At 35.3% G+C, this 22,575-nt stretch overlaps 1 pseudogene; it reads left to right on the forward strand.

Annotated features, from left to right (window-relative positions):
- Window positions 1-14,881: 14,881 nt before the first annotated feature.
- LOC116878545 overlaps window positions 14,882-22,575 on the forward strand; it is a 36,940-nt pseudogene continuing 29,246 nt past the window's right edge.

Consider the following 22,575-nt stretch of genomic DNA (forward strand, 5'->3'; position numbering starts at 1 on the left):
CAAAGAGGAAGATAGCAAGAGGAGTAAACAGAAACATGCAATGCCTCTTATTGTTTCTGCTCAGAACTAGCATAAATCACCTCAGCTCAAGGAACTTCTATGCACTCATTCAGGAATTCATTAGGAACATTTCTACCGCAAAGTTACTTCAGTTACAGTTTTATCAAATTTTGTTCCACTATTGTGCATGGGTTGAATATTTTCTGTCTACAATAACCGCCTCATGGCCGACCACCATGTATCTCTAATGCCAATGCCACACTGTTGAGGTTTGGTTATGGCAACATTCTACATCTGCTGTGACTCTCTTTAGCCAGTTTTGTTGTAATTACGCACAACATTCAACCAGCAAGTCTGATGTTTACAATGGCTTGATTTATGTCTTACTTCAGCATCTGAGAGTTTACTGTGATTCGTCGGAGCTCTACTGGGTTTATCTTTGCTGGACTTGGATGTAGGATGCAAGTTGGGTGAAATATATCTCCATGTGTCTCCTCGATTTAGGAACCAGAATGAAGGAGCATATCTTAAAATGAGATGTATTCTCAGAGTGGTGAATGGAAACACACAATGTCTCTAAATACCTCTGCTCAGTAATGGCAAACTCTTTTATTTGCATTCTACTGGTCCAAAAAAAAAAAAAAATTTACCTGGCTAAGGCAAAGGTCAGTGGGAAAGTAGATTTTTTTCCACCACATTAAACTATGGCAAGAGAGAGAAAAAGAGGAAATACCATGAATAAATAATGCAGTCTACACACTGGGTAAAGTAGATAAATACCTTTGTATTTTTTAATGCCCTTACTATTAGGTCTACTTTATTTCACAAAATAAATACTACAGAACAACTATTTCATGAAGCTAGATGACACCATTATCAAGTTGACTACTTCTGGTTTTCTGTTTTGTAAAATTAATGCTATAGTCTTATATATAAATCAAATCATCAATTTTAAATATATAGTTTTCAATCTCTACACAAGAGAACAATGCAAAGAAGTTTGATGTTTCTCAAACAAAAGGCTGAGACAATTATTATTAAATAATTATAATTACAATGGTGAATATTTAAAGTGCAAATGTTTCTAACAATGTTGTGTATTTGGCTTATCAATTTCTCCAACTGTATGTTAAGCTGTGTTGGAAGATAACATTACTGATATTTTCTGCTAAGGGGTAGCAATAGAGAAGGGTTTGAGGATTATTTGTTTGTTATGTTATTAATGTTCACATAAGCTCACTAAAAAAAAAAAAAAAAAAAAAAAAAAGAAGCTGTCCTTGCCTACATGCTCAGCACCATGAATTTTATCACCAAGGAAGAATGTGTGCAATGATTGCAATTGCTGTATTTCAGCTTTGGCAAAAATCTAGCAGTGTTATGAATCAGAATGATTCTGTAATTATTTTGAAATGAATCTACGCTCAAGTAGTTAGACATGCCTACATGAGACATTTTGCTACTAAACATCTTTGAATGTGACAAGTTACTAATTGCTTTACATTTATATTTTATTAAAACATCTCATAAGCTAGATTTAACTTATACATTAGAAACTAAAATCCTTGTTCATAAGACTGGTCAACATTTATTAGGCAAACACAATGGGAATGCAGATTACACACATTGCCTTTTAAATTTATGCCAATCTCAAGAATTCTAAAATCACTTGAAGTGTTTTTATACCTAGCAGTGACTAAGCCTTAACCACTTGCTTCAGGAATAGTGAGTGGTCCTCCAAAATGTGTCTTTCCTTCTGATAAAACGGTAAGAGTGTATTTCCCTCTTCCCTTGCAGTGAGGTATGTCTCTCTAAGTAATTATCAATGGATTATGAGCAAAAGTGATGTTTTCCACTTCCGTGTTTAGTCTGCTATCTTGAGGACTTGTCCTTTCCATTGAGAGACCAGTTAGGGACCACCATGATTCAGCTTCGAGACAATGGAAATGCTTTATGGGATTGTGGCTGCACCATGATGTGGAAGATAACATTTCTGAATGTCCAGGCAGAACAGAATTGTCTTGTAAATGCTGACTATTAATTTAGAACTATTACATAAAAGTGAAATAAACTTGTCTGTTTTTTCAAACACTGTAATTATGAGGCTTATATAAACACCAAGAAACTCATGATGGTCATTTGATTTAGCAACAAGGCATAGTAATTTTAATGCTACCTTCTTACAGAGCACATATGCAGACAGATGCTAAGATAGAACCCTCTCATCAAAAGCAGTCTCTTTTTCTCACTTTCTTCTTAATGGGTTAGCTAGTAATATGTTTTTGATAAAGAAAAGGATGGATCCCATTTTATATGATTTTGCTAACTCACACAAAATAAATATACCAAACATCAAAAATTACTATTGCTAGGCAAATAATGTATAAAAACATATCACTTTTGATGTTTCTCATTTAAAGTTAATTATTGCAAAGTTCTTTTCAGCTTCATTTTTAAAATTTAATCTTTCAAAAAGAGATGTTTCAAAAATGGAATGTTGTTGAAAATTCGCTAGAAAACAAATAATCAAAATGACATTTGGAAGGATTATACATAAAGTTTAAAAATTCTAATCGATAATATACAAAAGATTTCATTCTTCTATATTTCAACTACTTATCTTGAAATGTAATTTTTTGAGATCCAGGGAAGATAATTGTTAAACAAGAAATGAGATGATCTATACCTTACATAAGTTGGGTTCTTTTCTATAGTTTAAACCTGGAAGGGTACTCAGGAGCAGCAGGGAGCTAGGCACTGACGTAAAGCATAAGAATGAATATACACTTCTGGACAAAACATATTTGAAATCTGTTTTAGTACTTTATAAGCATTGACCAAATTATTTTGATGCATAATTTTAATGATTCCTGAATTTTTTTCCCCTACTTCAGACAAGTAACAAAATAAAAACAGCTAATTCTTATGCATTTGCTCATTAACTTAACTTGATGAAATAATAAGCAATGCTCAGAAGAAATACCATCCTTGAAGACTTTTAAGTGTCCACAGTCTGGGCTCTCCAAAGTGGAGTCCTGCGAAGCACAGGGAAAGCAGTGGGGAAAGTGGGACAGAGAAAAGTCAAGGATGAACGCATTAACAAAGAAGCTGATCTGAAGAACAACTAGGGCTCCGTCCTGCCTGGGGGCGGGGCCCTCAGAGGGGCACCGGAACAAACTCCAGGGCTGCCTTACCTGAGGGCAGGCAAACTCTAGCACTTTCCTGCTAACTCACATCATGCACCGGTGGAGGTGGAGCAGTGGAACATTGCTCTCAAGGGTGACAGCACCACATTACAGAATTGCATCTGATGGGGGGAGTAAGCTCCCTGAATGGTGGAGAAAAGCTTGCAGGCAGAGAAGGGAAACAGATGCAGGGCCTCTGGTTGCGAAGCAGGAGCTTAAGAAGCTAGTTGGAAACTGTCTACAGCGACAGGTGACCTCAGATGGCCCAAGGCAAATGTGCTGGTTCATCGATAGCATCTGCCACTCTCTACTTTAAAACTATTACATTGTATCTGTTTATTCATCCAATATTCATGGAACACGTTTCATTGGGAAAAAGTTCTAACTGCTAGGAAACACTAGTCAACAAAACAGAACAGTCATTCTTATGGTAACTGTATTCCGGTGGGGAAGACAGACATTAAAAAAAAAAAAAAGCACATGAACATATAATCGAGTGGTATAGATAGAATGGTTAAGATTTCAATAGTAAAACTATGTCCTCTTTCCCCACTCCCCAAGCACAGGAAAATGACAACCAGCAGGTTTGAGCTCATGTTAAACAAATACTTTACTCTATAGCTACCTGAAAAGAGTGAAACAGACTGCCTCTTGAAAGAATTTAGGACAATGTTGAACAATCCATAGATTATATGATATAACATATTATCTATATAATATGTAATAATTTTATATATAATTATAAGCATATAATTATATATAATATATAAATATATAATTTTATATATAATACATGTAACATATTATATATATTATATGTTTGATTAAATGATAAACTCATTTCTGACTTTGAAAGAAATAATAATTTAACTTTCAAATTCATTTACATTCTTGATTTAACTTGATTTAACCTGGAAAAATTCTCACCATGTTTTAGAGCTAAAGAATAACATTTGAAATATTTAATGTTACCATAAAATACATTTTGATTCAAGTTGGATATACCTTTTCTTGCAGAAAATCTCCTTAACCTTGTCTACAGCACATGCATTAATCATTAAATTTCCAGCCTGCAGCGTAGCACCTGACATGTAGTATGTGCTATATTATCTGCCCAAACTATATGTGTATGGACTTATTTTAAGCATTAATTTAAATATTTGAAATCATTATTATATAAGCATTTTAATTTCTATATTTGTTATCAAGCCATCTCTGTATGCATTTTTTTCTACATCTATTTAAATTTTGAAAGTAAGTTAGCTGCAGGGTTTAAAGAGGAAAAAAATATCCTAAGTTTAATTGAGAATGCTCTACAATAGAAACTATTTAAGTGAAGTTTTCAATATGGTGTTATTTTCTACTGAAATTTGTGGCTGATAGTGGAAAGCATGCCCAAAACACATAGTTCCTAAAATATCCTATATAAAGTGTTTTTGTATACAAATACCAGGAAATTTAGAAGATTAAATTTATGAGATGCATGAATAATAAGTTAAAGAAGTTGCTGTCTTCTTTTGATTATTTTTCTCTGAACCAGAAAAAAAAATAATAAAAAAATCATAAGCCTCCAAGTAAATAGTAGAGATCCTTGCCTCCAGGAATAGTTTTAATAAAACAATAGTACTAAATAAATACAGTCTCTGTTGTTTCTTCTTTGAAAAATATGATACAGATTGCTTTATATATATATATATATATATATTTTTTTTTTTTTTTTTTTTTTTAAACAGAGAGAGAGAGAGCATGGGAGGGGTGGGGGAGGAAGGGACAGAGGCAGAGAGAGAATCTTAAGCAGGCTCCTTGTCCAGGACAGAGCCTGAGTTAGGGCTAGATCTCACAATGCTGAGATGATCTGAGCCAAAACCTAAAAAGTCAGACACTTAACTGACTGAGCCACCCAGGTGCCCCTAAATAACCATTTTAAACAGTGATAAGGCACACAATGTTATAACATTAATAAAGTTTCAGACATTACAAGGAAATTACTATGTAAACTACATGTATACACACATATACACATGTGCACACATATATACACATTCACACACACAAAGCAGAGGCTTTAGTTAAATTCTATGGTAATTAATAAAGTTGGCGTAAAAGCATTATAATGTGATACTTTTAAATGAATTTTTTAAATTTACATATATATTATAACTGATTCCAGAAACTGACAAAACTACTACAAAATTATGGTCATGTAAACGTGATAATTACTTTCCAGGAATCATTTCTATTAAATATAGAACTCTATAATAGTATTTGCCAAGCCACATTTTTTAGATTTGCTTAAAATTTTGATGTGTATGTTCTAAAAAGCTATCTACATATATATGCCATACCATTCAATATAATAGAGAAATACAAAATGAGAGATGATGTGTTTTTTAATCTATATTGACAAGGTGTTCCTTGTGTTCAGTTGAGGATGGCTTTGGATGTCCAGTATAGATTGGTGTAGATTTGCTTTTAATGAGTTGAAAGTCTGAGGATAGCCTTCCTTACGATAGCATTCTCATTCTAGATTCCTGAAATAGATGCCTGTAAGTAAGACACATTTCTTTTTTTTTTAAGATTTTATTTATTTATTTGACAGACAGAGACCACAAGTAAGCAGAGAGGCAGGCAGGGAGAAAGGAGGAAGCAGGCTCCCTGCTGAGCAGAGAGCCTGATGCCGATGCCAGGTTTCATCCCAGGACCCTGGGATCATGACCTGAGCCAAAGGCAGAGGCTTTAACCCACTGAGACACCCAGGTGCCCCAGTAAGACACATTTCTGCTACACAAATGGGTAGTGTTAAGCTATAGGGCAATGGCAGCATGGTGTTAAACAAGCATTATGACACTGTGCATTATGGGGAAAAAAAACTAATTCTAAATATAATTGTGATGTTCACTGGATATATTTTAATACTTACCCACTTGTCTTTGACATATCCTCAAACAAGTCTGCAATCATTTCTTAAGAAAGTGTGAAAAGACCATATGTTCATTCCCAAATACCTAATTATTTTAATAATTTTACTTTATTTAGATCATATCTATAAAGGTGATATAAATTGGTACATTTAATGTAACAATAAAGTCAATACATATGATGTATTCATTATATCCCAACCTGGTCAAATGTTTAGATTCAATTATATTATCTTTCATATAATCTGGTTTTAATACATACATAGTACCTACCTAGCACTGTGTCAAATACTGAAAAGGCCATGGGACAAAGAAACAAAAGAAACAACTCTTCCCTTCTAGTAGTTAATGATGGCTTAAAATATTTTACCTGGGGGTAGCCATGATAGCAATAAAGCTTATTTTGTATTGATGGATATTTGGTAGGATGCAATTTATTTGGGTCTAGGATGAAGAAAGTAACTAGGAGGAGTGCTTCCTTTCTCCACCCCTTTTTTCATTTTCTTTGTATTTTTCATCTTCCCCACCCCAAACCTGCTTTCAGCTTTCCCCTTCTGGTCTCCTTCCTTGACCACCTCCCTTCCTCCTTCTTTCCTTTGCATAATTGTATTCTATCATAGTCAGGAAAACAAATAAGAAAACCTTGCTATTTTTCTCCCATATCATGGCCTATCACTTTCAATTTCATTAGCTCTGGCTTTGCTATCTCTCCCATCAGTGTGTTAAGGACAAAGTAGATGATGGGCTTGGAGAGGTTGGGCCTCAGTTCATCATCCACTGGTGATTTATTTCTCATTTGTAATTCTAAAGTAACACTTGGTTAACCCACTGCCGAGTATATGGCACTTGTGCCATATTGCTTCCGAGAGAGAATATCTTCTTCACCTCTTATCCCGTAACACTTTAAAACCTTTTGAAGCTCAGGCTAGCTGCCTCGAATTCACTCTGTTAACACAGATGACATAGAGAAAGAGGAAGAAAGAGAAGGGGCAGGGGGAGAGAACTGCTTGCATGCACAGAGATACTGTATTAAAATGTGAATTCCTATCTGCCAAGTGCTGAATTGAGCTGAATACACAGATGAACTGAAGTGAAGGACATTAAATATTCCATAAATTGGTATTAAGCATTGAATGTATATTACGTCCTGAGGTGTATAAAAGAATGCCAAAAATTCTTTAATTCTCTTTTCAGTGGGAGCTGGACTATATTCTTATTTCCTTTGAATCTGGGCTTGCTCAGAACTACTTTGATCAATGAAGGTCTGTGCTCATGCTCTAAAGTGTGTAACAACTTCAATCTTTACCTCTTGGAACCTGAGTTACCATGAAAGATGTCCAAATATCCACCTCCTTGGCTGGGGAGACCATTTGGAGAGGCCCTCCAAGTATGTGGAAGAAGATGAGCTCTGCCTTCAGTCTTTCTTTTCCAATGTGCCAGACAGATTAGCAAAACACTAACACGGGGGTGTTGCTACTACATGAAACACAAAAATCTCCCTCAGGCTGTGTCCATATTTATACCTCACAAAACAGTGAGGCATATTAAAGGGGTTGTTGTTTAAAGCATTCAGTAGTCCATTGCTTATCCATAGATTAAAAAGATCATGCCCTGTGAATATGAGAGAAATCTATTTAGTCTCCTAATTGCTTATATGACTACTGCATATTTTTCAATAACATTTCATGTCTATATATATTGGTTGTGACTTGGACTGAGTCTGAGTTGAGGAAAGACAAGGGGACAGCACTGAATGGTTTCTTCCATCAAAAACCTTGATCTATTCCCTTTCCTTCTTCCTTTGTGATTCTAGAAAGAAGAAGAGGCCCAGGACAAGAGTATATACATACAAATAGGACAACCTTAGAGGAATGAGTCAAAAGCCCCCCGAGTTGTCAACGGCCTTTAGCACTGAACTAAAGGTAGGGCTCAAAGCTGTGTTTTAGTGAATGCATCACTGCTTATAACTCTCCAAAGAAGTTACTGGAGAAGTCATGCTCTATCCAGGCAGCTCTCCATAAGTCTGAAAAAATTTTCTGTGTTTCAGCAGTTCCCAGCTTTGCAACACAGTTTCAAACTGTGTTTCAGTTTTCCTTTGAAGTTTTTTTAAAATTAATTAATTAATTAATATTATTATTTTTGCCTAGTCTGCTGCTTATAAAGGCCTTCTTTCAGCTTTTGAAAAAGATAAAAGGGTTGCATGAAAGTCAATTATTTTCAAAAGAGTAAGAGGGAAAAACAATAATAGGAACGGAGAAGTTGGGTGAGACAGTTTTGTGACCTACTTAAAACAGGTCAAAACATTTGAGATTTCTTGATGTCAACTGTTCAAAATGAGTTTAATAACATGTAGTCTTCTAATCCACATACTATTAGAATTCTTTTCCGTGGTTGTGCTACACTGGGAAAACATCACCAAAATAAGACACAGTCTTGTGGATATTCACATCATTATCTGTCAGCTTCTGTGGGTTTACTACTGACACATAACTATAGAGGACTTCTCCCCTGAAAAGTCTGACTAAACAGTATTTCAAAAATATCTTCTCTATTGTGACCAAATAATTTGAAAAAAATATGGAAAGCTTAGTTGGCTTATTTTGTGATCATAAAAAATACAAAGTAAAAATCAGAATTTCAGATGTTACCAGACATTCCATTGCCCAGTTTTCACAAAATATTTCAAAATATCTGAGAAACCAAAATTTCATCCTTTACAAGGAAAGGTCAACATTCAATCTATTGTCAAAATCTTAGATGGTTTTCTACTACTTATGGGTTTGATGAAATATACAGAAAAAATGAAATTTCACTACAATGTGAAATAATGACCTTTAGCAAGGGCTATTGACCTCCAATTGAAATACTCATGAGAACACAGAAAAAGATACAATGTTACAAAACTACTAAAAATTGGGGGCACCTGGATGGCTCAGTCCAGTTAGCATCTGGGTCTGCTAAGAATGGGATTGAGCCCTGTAAGACTTCTCGGGGGCCGATGGCCATGAAGTCTGCTTAAGATTCTCTCTTTGCCCCTCCCACCTGCTTGTTTGTGTGCTCACACGCACATGCGCACGCACACACACACACGCACATGCACTCTCCCACTCTCTCTCTCTCAGAACAAACTACTAAAAACTGAACCACTGGTCAAGAATTTTTCAAGTTCCAAAGAAATTGTCACGAATCATAGCAGAGATAGGACCCTAACAAAAAAATGAAGGGTGTTGAGAAGACGATGGCAGATTTTCATTCAATCACAGAGAAAACAAATCTTCCCAGACTAGAAACGAGAAATATCTACTCTTTTTTCTAGCCCAAACATACATCCATACACCTTACAGGAGAAGTCTCCGGTTTGTTTGTTTTGTTTTGTTTTTCCCAAGAATGTGAACCACATTGGATTCTTTAATTCTCATTCATTTCCATTTCAGGGCTGAGTTGACATCCAGTGACTGATAACAGCCTAGCATGTGAAGTCCATTACAGGGAGGACAGGGATGGAAAATGTTGGAATGTTGGTGTGTGAGGGGTTACAGTGGCTCATGAACTGTTTCTGAAAAGGAAGGAACTGTAACCTGCTTCAAATATTCCAGTAATAAATTCCTGTCATTGAAAAAAAGAAAGCCTTTTAATTTTAATAAGAATGTTAGTTAGGGATACATTTTACAATCCAGATTCATTTCTGACTCAAAGAATTAGAAAATAGCAGAAATAATTTACCCATTCCCTTTATGTCAAAACCTAAGCCAAGTTAGAGATCTCCTCAATTAACGAAAACCTAAGCCAAGTTAGAGATCTCCTCAATTAATGACTGGGAAACAAAGAATATCTGAGTTCCTTAATAAAACCAATGGAAAAAAGTCAACATAAAAAGTAAAATAGTAATGAAGATAAATATTAAAAATATAATTGATTACTCTTAAAAATTAAAGAAAATATTGACCATATAAAATAGATAAAAGATGAGATGATAACAATTCATTCAAATGAAAAAGGTAAGTGATAGAAACAAAGCATGGGGAGATAGGGAGGAAGGGAGGGAAGAATTCACCAGGATATAAAAATATTATAAGACAAATTTAAGTTGGTAAAACTTGATCTAATTTTGAATGAAAACAATATAAAATTTATTCAGTGATGCAGGTAAGAACTGTAGGAATGTCCCTTATAATCCAGAGAATAAAGACAAATATTTGGAATGGGAGAACATTAAATATACACTATTGATAATGCAACAACAAATAACAGATATAAAGGATAGAGAATAAAATACAACTAAAGAATAACATGTATCCTTGAAAATAAAAGAAAAATTGACTGAGATAATATAAACATGGATACAAGAGTAAGAGAAATAGCAAAAATAATTCTTGAGAGAGCACAAATATAATAAATATTCAATAACCATCTGGCTTTTGTAAATGTTTTGATTTTTATCAATAGAATCAAATAGAAAGTAGAATCTGATATATACATGTTTAAGTATTCCTAATAAAAATTCCAATGGTGATTTAAATTTGAAAGAATGAGGAAGGATAAATGAGTAAGGCTATCTAAGAACATATTTTTAATATATATACACACACACATATATATACATATATATATAAAACAATATGAGTACATTTTATGCCAAATTATTAATAATATAAAAAATAAGATCAGATCTGGGTGAAGGAAATAATAAAGGGAATAGCTTAATAAAAGTCACAATTTTTCACTTAATTCTCACTAGGCACTATCCTAAGAATCCAGTTGACATGAGATAGATTAACAGGAGAAAATTGAATTTAATAGGTGTACATACAAGGAATCCACACAGACATGGAAATTCTAAAGATAGTCAGGCAAAATGAGGTATATATGTCATTCTGAATTAAGGAGAAGGGTATAGATCTGAGATTTCAGAGGAAAGGAAAGCATTTCACAGGGTGATAACAAGAGCAGATGTTTGGTGATTAGATATTTGCCCTACCATACAGATGGGTTACCCAAATAAAATTTATCTCTGTTAATAACGCTTATTTTGGGAAAGACCCCCAATTTAGATTCTTCTGTGTGGTTAAGGAAGGGACAAAAGTTTCTCTTAAGCCCAAAGGGTCTCAAGTGCCTTCAGCTCAAAATAATCCACATGACAAAGTGGAACATTCTGGGGGAAGGCGGGGTGGGATAGGGTGTTTCCTGAATCCCCTCACTGCCATGACAAATTACCTCAAATTTAGGGCCTTAAGACAACAAACTTACTATACAGAGTTTCTACAAAATTTTTGCCAGTGTAAAATCAAGGTGTCTTAGGGCTGTGTTTCTTAATGGTGTCTCTGGGGAAGAATCCACCTCCAAGTTAATTAAATTGTTGACTGAATTAATTTCCTGTGGTTGTAGGACTGAGGTCTCTATTTCTTTGCTGGCTCTCAGCCAACTACCATTTTCAGCTTTTAGTGGCTGCCCACATTCCTTGACATGTGTTCAGAACCAGCAACTGTGGGATGAGTCCTTCTAATACCTGGAATCTCCTCCTTTCTACTCTAGCCAAATATCTCTGCCTGCCTTCTCCTTCCTTCCTCTTCTGTATTTAAGGGGTCATGCAATCATATTGAGCCCACCTGGGCAATTCAGGATAATCTTTTCATCTTAATGTTCATTGATAAGTAACCTTATTTCCATTTGCAAAGTCCCACGACAGTGGTACCTAGGTTAGCATTTGATGGAATAACCGGAAGATGAGAATCTTGGGGGAACATCATTATAATTCTTTCTACCATAGTACTAGTTTCATCTAAGTTTTACAGATGAGTAAAGTAGGTGCTAAGTCGTTAAATATCCACCAAGGACATAGAGTCAAAGGTAGAGAAGCTGGATATTGAACCAAGTATTCTATCTTCAGAATCTATGATATCATTATATCATAAAGAATTATGCCAAGGAACAAATCCTAGCACAACCCCATGTTATTGATGATTCTAATGACATCACAAATGAGAACAATTATAGAGCCCTGAGACATAGCATTTACTAACATTAATTCCAGAGGCATTAAATATTTAAATATAAAAAGCAATCTGAAGGGTTTGAAGAGGTGTGGGGGTGGGAGGTTGGGGGAACCAGGTGGTGGGTATTAGAGAGGGCACAGACTGCATGGAGCACTGGGTGTGGTACAAAAACAATGAATACTGTTATGCTGAAAATAAATTTCAATAAATAAATAAATAAATAAATAAATAAATATAAAAAAGATAACATTTCAAAAATATTAGAAAAAAGTGTCAGTGAATTTCTGTGTCATTTTGAAATGAAAAATGAATAAACTAAAAAAAACATATAGAATACAAACATCATTATCTTTGACTATATTAAATTTGTATTAAATCTCCAAATCTGTAGCAAAGGCAGAAAATTCCTTTATAAAATCCAATCCCAAGGTAAAAGTTCTTAATAAAATAAAAAATGTAAAGGTATTATCTTTTTCAGTAGAATCCTCTTAAAAATCTTGTATCAGATTTCATACTTAAAGGTGAGGAGAGACCAGTAGCATTCTTTTTAAAGTCAGGCAGAAGAAAAGAATGTCTTTCGTCACTACATATATTGAACATTGTAAAAAAGGTTCCAGTGAGCACAGAAAGTAAAAACAAAACAAATAAAAAGAATAAAAGAAAAAAGAGAAAGATTAATCAGAAAGACACAAAACTCTCATAATTCACTGGCAAAATAACTGCTTACATACAAAAACAGACTTCACAAGAAATTATTGTAATAATAGAGTTCCACAAGTTTTCCAGAATAAAACAAAAATTAATTTACAAAAATTGATTGTATTCTTAAACACCAGCATAAGCAACCAGAAAAAGTTATAGATGAAAAAGGGATTTTCCTGTTGTCTCTAAATTTTGGCTAAGGCACAAGACAGAGGAGGGCAATGGGCAAAGATGGCCCTAACCTTCCCCTCAGCTCAACTAAACTTCAGATAGGCTTTTCCCTCCCTTCAGACAGGCCCTGAGCTCCCTTTTCTTAAAACATTTACTTTTGTGGGTGCCTAGGGTGGCTCAGGTGGTTAAGCGTCTGCCTTCAGCTCAGGTCACGATCCCAGGACCCTGGCATGGATCCCCACGTCAGGTTCCCTACTCAGGCGGGAGCCTGCTTCTCCCTCTCCTTCTGCCATCTCCTTAGCTTGTGCTCTCTGACTCTCTCTTTATCAAATAAATAAATAAAATCTTAAAGAAAATAAAAGAACACTTACTTTAGGAAAAGTGTACTTGTAAATTCTTTCTCTGCCCTGTTAACATGTAAATCTTTTTAAAAAGCCTCTTGCCAGTTTTACAACCAAAAATGTCTTTCTGAGGACCTGAGAGCCATTCTTTGAAATGTACTCATCAAGGAAGACAGAGGACCTATCAGGAACCAAACTTCGGTGGGAGCTTTGCTCTGTGTTGTAAAACTACTTCCTGCTTTGAAGATAAGAATAGGTCATTTTTCCTGTGGGGAAAGACAATTAGCAAACACAGGTGGCCTAAGACTCCCCCAAGACTCTCCAACCCTTTATTTCAAGCAGGGCTGGGCTCAGACTGAGCTCTGGAGTCTCTGTCCTACTGGAATGGTGTGGAATAAATCCTCCGTGTGTGTTCATTTTGTTCACTGCAGTCTTTGCTTTGACACCACGATTACATTGGAGAAGAAAGGGGAACCCAGAAGTTGTACAGTGGTTGGTAAAAGAATGAGGAAGGAAGAGATGGGGACAGAATCCTCTAGCCCAGGTCTCCTAGGCATAAGTCAGTCCTACACTAGGGAGAGGGAAAAATCTATGAACTTGAAGGAAGACTTACATTTTAAATTGGGTTCTACAATGGCGCCATCATGTTAATACCTCAACATGAGTTATAATTACTGAGATAAAATTTGTTTCTGTAACTGAAAGTGTTCTGAAAGTGATGGCTTTTATCTTAGCAGTCATTCACGGCAGGGAAGGAAGATCAAACAACTTATTTAAAAGCACCTGTTAGATAAAAATATAGATACTTCTTGATGTACACTACACTTCCAAGTTTAGTACATTTAACCAGATATTTAAATTTCTTTTTAAAAAGTACACCACTTACCGTATTAGCACATGAAACTACGTATAAAAACTTAAAATATGTACAGGGCTTTATTGGGGAAAAAACACAATATACTAAAATTCATTATTAGAAGACAGAGTATTGGTATGTTAATTATTCCCAAATACATCTTTTATTTTTATTTATTTATTTATTTAAAGATTTATTTATTTTGGGGGAGGTAGAGGCAGAAGGAAAGGGAGAGAGACACTCTCTAGTGCAGCCCAACACCAGGCTCGATCTCATGACCTTGAGGTCATGAGCTGAGATGAAATGAAGAGATGGACACTCAATTGACTAAGCCACCCAGGCACCCACATTAAAATTCAAATTAGACTAGCAATGTTTTTCCTTTTATAATGTTTTAAATTTTTATTTCAAAATAATGCATTCCACATAGATTAAGATCGATTATGTATAAAAAGTAAAATTTATAGAATAAAATGTAGGCACTTGTTTTAATCACTTCAAGTAAGAGAATACTTTTTTTGTTGTTGTTAAGTAAGCTCTAGGACCAAAGTTGACTTTGAACTCATGACCCTGAGATCAAGAGTCAAGAGTCACATGCTCTACAGCCAGGCACACCAAGGGAAGACTTCTTTAATGAAAGATATAAAAACTACAAAGTCTGTCTGGAAAGATTGGTGAAAAATATATAAAAAACCAGAACATTTAGTTAAGAAGAAATATGAATAAGGTGGAAGCAAGGATATGTTTTATGTATCAGGAAAATGACAGTGAACAAGACAGAATCTATGCGTCAGGAAACTTCAACATTGATGGTAACTGGATTCAAGCCCATCTTAACTCCAAGCTCATGCTTTTTTACTACACAAAAGTAAACATTTTGAGGTAAATCTAATTTGTGTTTTGTTTTTTGTTTTTCCTTATTGGTCTCTATTTGCCGTCTAATAAAGTAACTGGTCAAAATCTCCATCTTGCAAAAGAAATTCAAACTTCATATACTTTGTAAATAATTCAATTAAAATCTAAATTATCTGCATGAACTATTTATTTCTCTTCTATATATCAGTTTGCTGATGGCCACCTGTTTCACTGTACTTAGAAAGCTGCCAAACAAATATATCCTTTCCACTTGGTGATAGGAAACAATTTCCAGGCCATCACCTTCCACATTATGTTTCATCTTGGCATTAATTTTAATGAAATAATAATGTACTTGGCTCCAGAATATCATCTACCATCCAAGGATCTCCAAGTATGTAACAAACATTAATTAAGTAGCACAATAGCTCTGTAAGAGAAAACATCATTATCACAATCCTGGAATTGAATAGATTGTTGAACAGGGAAAATAATGATGGGGAACCCATTTTGAACTAATCAGAAGGGGGCAGGTTGCCAACTTGAATCCTCTCAGTTCATTACCTTACTCAAAGAAATAGAAAAAATGTTGGAGATGAGTAGGGCTGAGCTCAGAAGAAAAGGAAACCCAATCATAACACTCGGATAAAACATCTTCCTCCTTCGCTTAATTTAGTATATGAAATCCCTGTCATAATACATTTAAAAAGATATTTGGTTGACAGTTTAAGAAACCTAAAAGCATTATATTTAAAATCACATAAAAGCTCCTAAATCAAACCTAGTTTTTAAAAGAAAGACATTTGTAACTGAGGAAACTAGTTGATGACAGGCATATACAAATCACTTAGTAAGAACAAACAGAAAACAGAAATCAAAAAAGAAAAAAACAAAATTAATTAGTTAATTAGGAGATAACTGCTTACGAAATACAATATATCTTTAAGTCTAATATAAAGTACAAAGTTAACATTGTCCTCAAGGGAAGTCACTTATCTGTAAATGAAAAACATGAAATTTAGGGGTATTTTTAATAAAAATTTTCTATCATATGTGAAGCTTTCAATTGTTGGGTAAGGAAATCAGTATGATCATTTTCCTTTTGGCATGGTAACATTTGATTCTTCTGTATCCCAAGGCCAAAAATAGTCACTATCTCAAAAGAAAGGGTCAATAAGAACTTCACTAATATGTTATCCACACCCAACACATTTATTTGTAAGAAAGGTATCTCATTCTCTTTATCACGTGGCTTTGTTGTATTTAACTTTAATAATTGCTGGACTTTGGGCACTTCCACTATAAAAGAATTTCACACATTTTGCTGATTTGTAATTGGCAGTTCCTCTTCAAGGTAAAGCTGTGAACATCAGAGTGAAGGACCTTGTGTTTTACTCAGGTAATATATTACATTTGCATTCCCTATAGCTCTTATAATTTGTAGAGGTGGTTTGTGTTTGTATGAAAGATGATCTTAAAATTACTTCTATCCTTTTACGTATAAGGAGCTGAAAAATGCTAAATGAAGATGAGACTGGTCATTAAGCTATAGAATATGCAGAGGATGTTCTAATGCATTTCTGCATTTGGATTATGTCATCCAAAAAGAGTTTCTCAGTTATTTTGATTGCCTTTTCAAAAAATACTTGACAGCTGCATGTTCTGTTAATATATGAGTTCTTAATTTTAATGGCGAGTAAGGCAAAAATACCTGGAGTTAAATTAGGAAAAGCAAAGTGAAATTCTAGGATTATTCCTTGATAAATTCTCTGATATTTCAGGTTGACATGAACCAAGTTTTCATTTTAATTTCAAGTTTAAAAGTTCTAAGTTCCTGATATTAAGGAGCGAATTGTTGATGGTCTTCTGATACTTACTATATTCTTAGGCAATTTAGGCTGTAAAAAGCAAATAAAAGGCTCTTCGTATTAAAAAAGTATATATGTATATATATGAGTTCTTGGGAATAGGCATGTTTGCTTAGTTATAATGTAGTAAAGTTAAGATCATTCTTATTAAATTCTTATTAAATAAATACTAATTAAATAGTTTATTGGGAATTCTAAATGCTTAATAGGAGTTAATCTCCTGAAAGGAGAAGTATTAATGCTTTAAGTGTTGCATTTAAAAATAGAAAGGTAAATTGACTTTTGCTTAAAAGTTCAGTTACTTAAAACATATCACAAAAACTATGTTTTAACATCTCTTACTTGAAACTTTATCTTGACTCTATTTATTCTTATTTTGTCATCCTTAATTTAGCTAAAACATTACACATATAGATCTATTATTTTAAGAGACTATTACTTCGGAATTAGGCATTTTGTGGAAAGAGTACCAATAGAGAGGAATTAATATTCTCTTGTTTAAAATATTAATCATAATATGTAATGCTTATTAAACAAGCTTTTATTAGGCATGTGGCAAATGTTTTTTATGCATTTGCTCATTTAGTCCTTACAGAATCCTGTGAGATAGGCATTATACTAAAGTTAACATTATTATATCTATGTATTTGAGGAATAGGCACAAAGTAAAAATGTAATACACCCAGAGCTACAACAAGTAAGTGACAGATCTGTATTTTGAGCACAATACTGGATTGTGTCTTGCCTAGTAAGTAGAATCCGTGTGGATTTCTGTCACCTGTCAGATAGATTAGGGAACATGGCTAGTTCTAGTTTCCTGAAACTTACAGATTTGAAGGAGTGAAATAGGACTTTGGTTTTCAAAATTAGATAAGAAAATCTTGGTCTAGACTTTTTTTTTTAAAGATTTTATTCATTTATTTGAAAGAGAGAGTGAGTGAGTGAGTGAGAAAGAGCTCAAGCCAGGGAAAGAGGCAGAGGGAGTAGCAGACTCCCTGCTGAGCAAAGAGATCCATGCAGACTCTCAGGATCCTGGGATCATGACTTGAACCAAAGGCAGAAGCTTAACCAACTGAGCCACTCAGGGGCCCCTTTAGGTCCAGAGTTTAAGACACAAGTGATAGTGTCTATATCTGAAAAGGCCTGATAAATGTTGGGGAAAAAATTATAACATTGATATTTTTTCTTAGTAATTATATTTTCCAATGTTATTTATACACTATTAATCCAAGTATCTGTCTCTGTTCCTAGGTTCCTGGGAAGGAACATTTTTTCCAGATTTAAAGTATAAAATCTCTTCTGTCTCTTATAGATGATCATTTATTTCTTTGATAAGCAGACCTGGATTGATTGCTGTGATTATGTGCAGTGGAATAACTGTAACTGGTAATTTCAACAAAAAATTATAGTCAGAATGACATTCTATACCATGTGAATTAAAAAGCTCTAGGCTGGGCTCCTGGGTAGCTCAGTAGGTTAAGCAACTGCCTTCAGCTCAGGTCATGATCCTGGAGTCGTGGGATCGAGTCCCGCATCGGGCTCCCAGCTCCACGGGGAGTCTGCTTCTCCCTCTGACCTTCTCCTCGCTCATGCTCTCTCTCACTGTCTCTCTCTCTCAAATAAATAAATACAAATAAAATATTTTTTAAAAAAAAAGCTCTAGGCTACTGATGCTAAATTTAAAGTATATTGCAACTGACTTTCAGGTTACAGTTATCATTCAATAGTCAAATTCTATGCAATAACAAATCTTACAGAAAAACTCTAGAGCATTTACAATAGTATTAAGTGCTTCCACAGAACAATACAACATAAATTATAAACTAAGACAATACTGTGGCAATTAGGGCAAATTACGCAACGTGCCTGAGCATCTGCATATTGAGCAGAACTACTCTGCCCTGATTGGTGTCCAAAACTAGCTCATTTTGGTAGCAACAAAGTCTTTTAGTAATTGCACGTATCCTGTCACACATAACATTCTCCTGGTTAGCACTAAAGGTGGCTTTTTTGTTTGCTGCTTAATTTTCTCCCTTGTTTTTCTTTCTATTTGAAAAAAAAAATGTTTTGCTACTAGTTTCTACAGGTTTCATTCAAGTAGAGCAGATCAGTATTTATTAGGAAAAAACTAAATTGCACATAGCAAAATGTTGCTTGGCAATACAGTTTTCTTAATTGACATACTATTATTAAATATAATTAGTATTTTTCAACATTGCTTCATTTGTGAGTAAGAATGTAAATATGATAAAATATCCTGGTCCTAAATTTTATTTTACTCTTATTTACATTTTTAGAGAGTGAGGGAGAGAGAGAAAGAATGCAAGCGGGGGTGGGGAGTGGGGAGAGGGAAAGAGAGAATCTTAAACAGGTTCCTCGCCCAGTGTGGAGCCCAACTTGGGGCTCAACCTCACAACCCTGCGATATGACCTGAATCAGAATCAAGAGTTGGATGCTTAACTGACTGAGCCACCTGAGCACCCTCTTGGTCCTAAATTTTAGTGTCTATTGTTCATGTGCCCACCAGACATGGTAGTTGGTTGTTTTGTTTGTTTAGGTTTTTTTGCTTTTTTAAAAAATTTTTTTCTTTTTTTTTTTCTTTTATTTTTTTTTCAGTGTTCCAAAATTCATTGTTTATGTACCACAACCAGTGCTCCATGCAATATGTGCCCTCCACAATAGCCACCACCAGGCTCACCCAACCCCCACCTCCCTCCCCTCCAAAATGCTCAGTCTGTTTCTGAGTCCACAGTCTCTCATGGTTTGTCTCCCCCTCTGATTTCCCCCGACTCACTTCTCCTCTCCATCTCCCAATGTCCTCCATGCTACTCCTTATACTCCACAAGAATGCCCAACTTTTGTATCAACATGGACGGGACTGGAGGAGAGTATGCTGAGTGAAATAAGTCAAGCAGAGAGAGTCGATTATCATATGGTTTCATGGTATCTTTAAAAAAAAAAATACAATCATGATATTTGTTTAAGCTTTGCCATACATAACCACTACTCAAGAGTGTAATCTAATGGAATAATATTGGATTAACACATCAGTAAGGTTCTTATTTCACTGGCCATTTTTTTTCATAAGTTCAGAAATCATGTTCTGTTGATGCTTCCTAAAATAAACAATGGCATTTACATAGAGCATTTCCTTAAATTAAGAAAATGAAAAAAAAAAAAAGGAGGAAGAGGATGTGAAGAAGAAACATTATATGATGTATCCAATATGAGGTATTATTTTCATCACATTTCATTACCAAGGAGGGACTAGGTGCACAGAGAAGCTATATAACTCCCCTAAAATCACACAGGTAATGGAACTGAGATTTGAATTCCCCCGATCGAGCTCCAGAACCTATGTTCTTAACTCTTCTGCTACACCCTCCTTTCTATAACTTTGGAAAATGTTGCTTTCCTAACACTTTACCTTTGTAGTTCTATGAACTCTTTTTAAACATGAAAATCTACTGATCCAGAAGTAGAATATTTGTTTTAAATTATTTTTATTATTTAAATTATTTTTAAAATTACTTTTTTAAATCACACGGTCCATTCACATGCTTGTAATCTTTCACGATGAAAACATAGATTAGTAAGATAATCTATGAGTATCCCATATCTTTGACTATATATATAAGTTATATATAGGTATTCAAATATACACACACACATATATCGTGCTTGGCCAACTGAAATAAAATAACATAGGGAACACTTGATTTTAGAATCAATCAGGGTGACTTTAATTCTGAGCCCCGTAGGTTTTCTGAAGTTAGTATAGAGACCCTAAGGTTAAAAAAAAAAAAAAAATTGTTTCAAGTATGTGATTGCCTACAGTCAGTGTTGGATAATATAGGCTATGCATGGAAAAAGATATAATAAAATTTTCAACTAATAACTATTTTACTGGCAGTTACTGTTGCTAAGGGCTGCCCTCTCTCCTGAGCAATGCACTGTGGATATGCCATTCCTTGTTCTCAGGGAGTTTACAATTTAGTAGGGGAAGTCAAGCATTTAAGAGAACCACGTAAGTGTCATATCTGTCTAAAAGGTAAAGTACAGATGGGTAAGGGAGCAAATGCTACTTAGGAGAGCGAATTCAGTCTAGTGTGCTCAGGGAATCAAGAGCATTGAGATCTGAAGAGCACAATTATGAGCTAAAGAGATCTGAGGGGATGGTAGGGGCAGGAAAAGGGGGAGAATGTTCTAAATGAGTGCTGTGATACTTGAAAGAATTGCAAAACAGAACAGCATGGAAGGAAGATTCTACAAAGCACATGAGGATTCTTGAATGCTAATCCAGGAGGAGACGGTTAAGTACTTGAGGGACTCGAAATGCTGCCAGTCAGAAATCTTTGTGCTTCATTGTTACTTCTGCAAAGGACAGAGAAGCTGTCACAGGGGTCCTGGAAGAAGGCCATGGTGTAAGAGGAGAAAACTCTTGCCTACTTTCCTCTGCACTGGGCTCCTAACTCCCCGACAGAATTCCATTGTCCCTACAATTTGGCCACATAAAGCAGCACCCCTTTTCACAGAAGGAGAAAGCTGTCAGACCTGTGTCCACTCCTTACAGCCCAAGTGACCGAGGATCATGCCCCTCCATCCCGCCGTCACATCTCCCACTCACAGGCACTCTCTCCCGCCATGTCTTTCCCTGGATGACGTGGCAGAGCTGACTGCTCAAGAGAAAATCAAACCAGTACCTGGGGTCAGAAAGATTAGCTTTCAATTTCTTCTTTTTCTTACAGTACAGAATCATTTTCTCTGCGTGTGCATGTGTGTGTCTGTGTGCTGGTGTCTTTCTGTGTGTGAAAGAGCTGAAAGGCTGCTCTCCGCTTAAGTCAGGGGAGTATTCTAAAAAGAAGAAACTGATCATGCTTATGAGGAAAACAGTTTCTTAAAATATTTAAGATCCTTGGGGCGCCTGGGTGGCTCAGTGGGTTAAAGCCTCTCCCTCGGCTCAGGTCATGATCCCAGGGACCTGGGATCGAGCCCCACATCGGGTTCTCTGCTCAGCGGGGAGCCTGCTTCCTCCTCTCTCTCTCTGCCTGCCTCTCTGCCTACTTGTGATCTCTCTCTCTCTCTCTCTCTGTCAAATAAATAAAATCTTTAAAAAAATATTTAAGATCCGTGGACATAAAGGAAATAAACCCGAATTCGGAAATTAGTAATGCAACACTGGCTTGCATGGTAAAAGCTGCAAACTATCTACCAAAATCTTTTTTCTTGTTTTTCACCAGGGCATACAGCAAAAGCTACCACCCAAACTTTACTACAGTTAGATATGGCTATAAGACTCAATTGTAATTAAAGTAATGTGAACAGAGTGATACGTGCTACCTCTAGGACAGATCCTTAAATTTTTCTGTGTGCATCCCTCTATGCTCTTTCCTCTTTTGATGCCTACAATTAGAGAAGCTTCATATTGAAGATGGAAGAGTTCTTATTGATCTGGGATTTCAAATGAACACTTGGAGCAAGACTCCCCCCACTCTATCCCTTCCCTGCTTCCCTTACCCCCGCCCAACTGACACACACACACACACACACACACACACACACACACGCTTTTTTCACTGTCTTGGAATACTGGTCCCACACTATTAGATAAGACAGAAATATGTTATTCTTCCCTTGAGTCTTTAATATTTTGTTATTAGCATCTGTAGCTTAGCCTACCCTAACTGGC

This window comes from Lontra canadensis, unplaced genomic scaffold (assembly GCF_010015895.1).
Source record: "Lontra canadensis isolate GAN:19392208 unplaced genomic scaffold, GSC_riverotter_1.0 scaffold2, whole genome shotgun sequence".
Lineage (NCBI taxonomy): Eukaryota > Metazoa > Chordata > Mammalia > Carnivora > Mustelidae > Lontra > Lontra canadensis.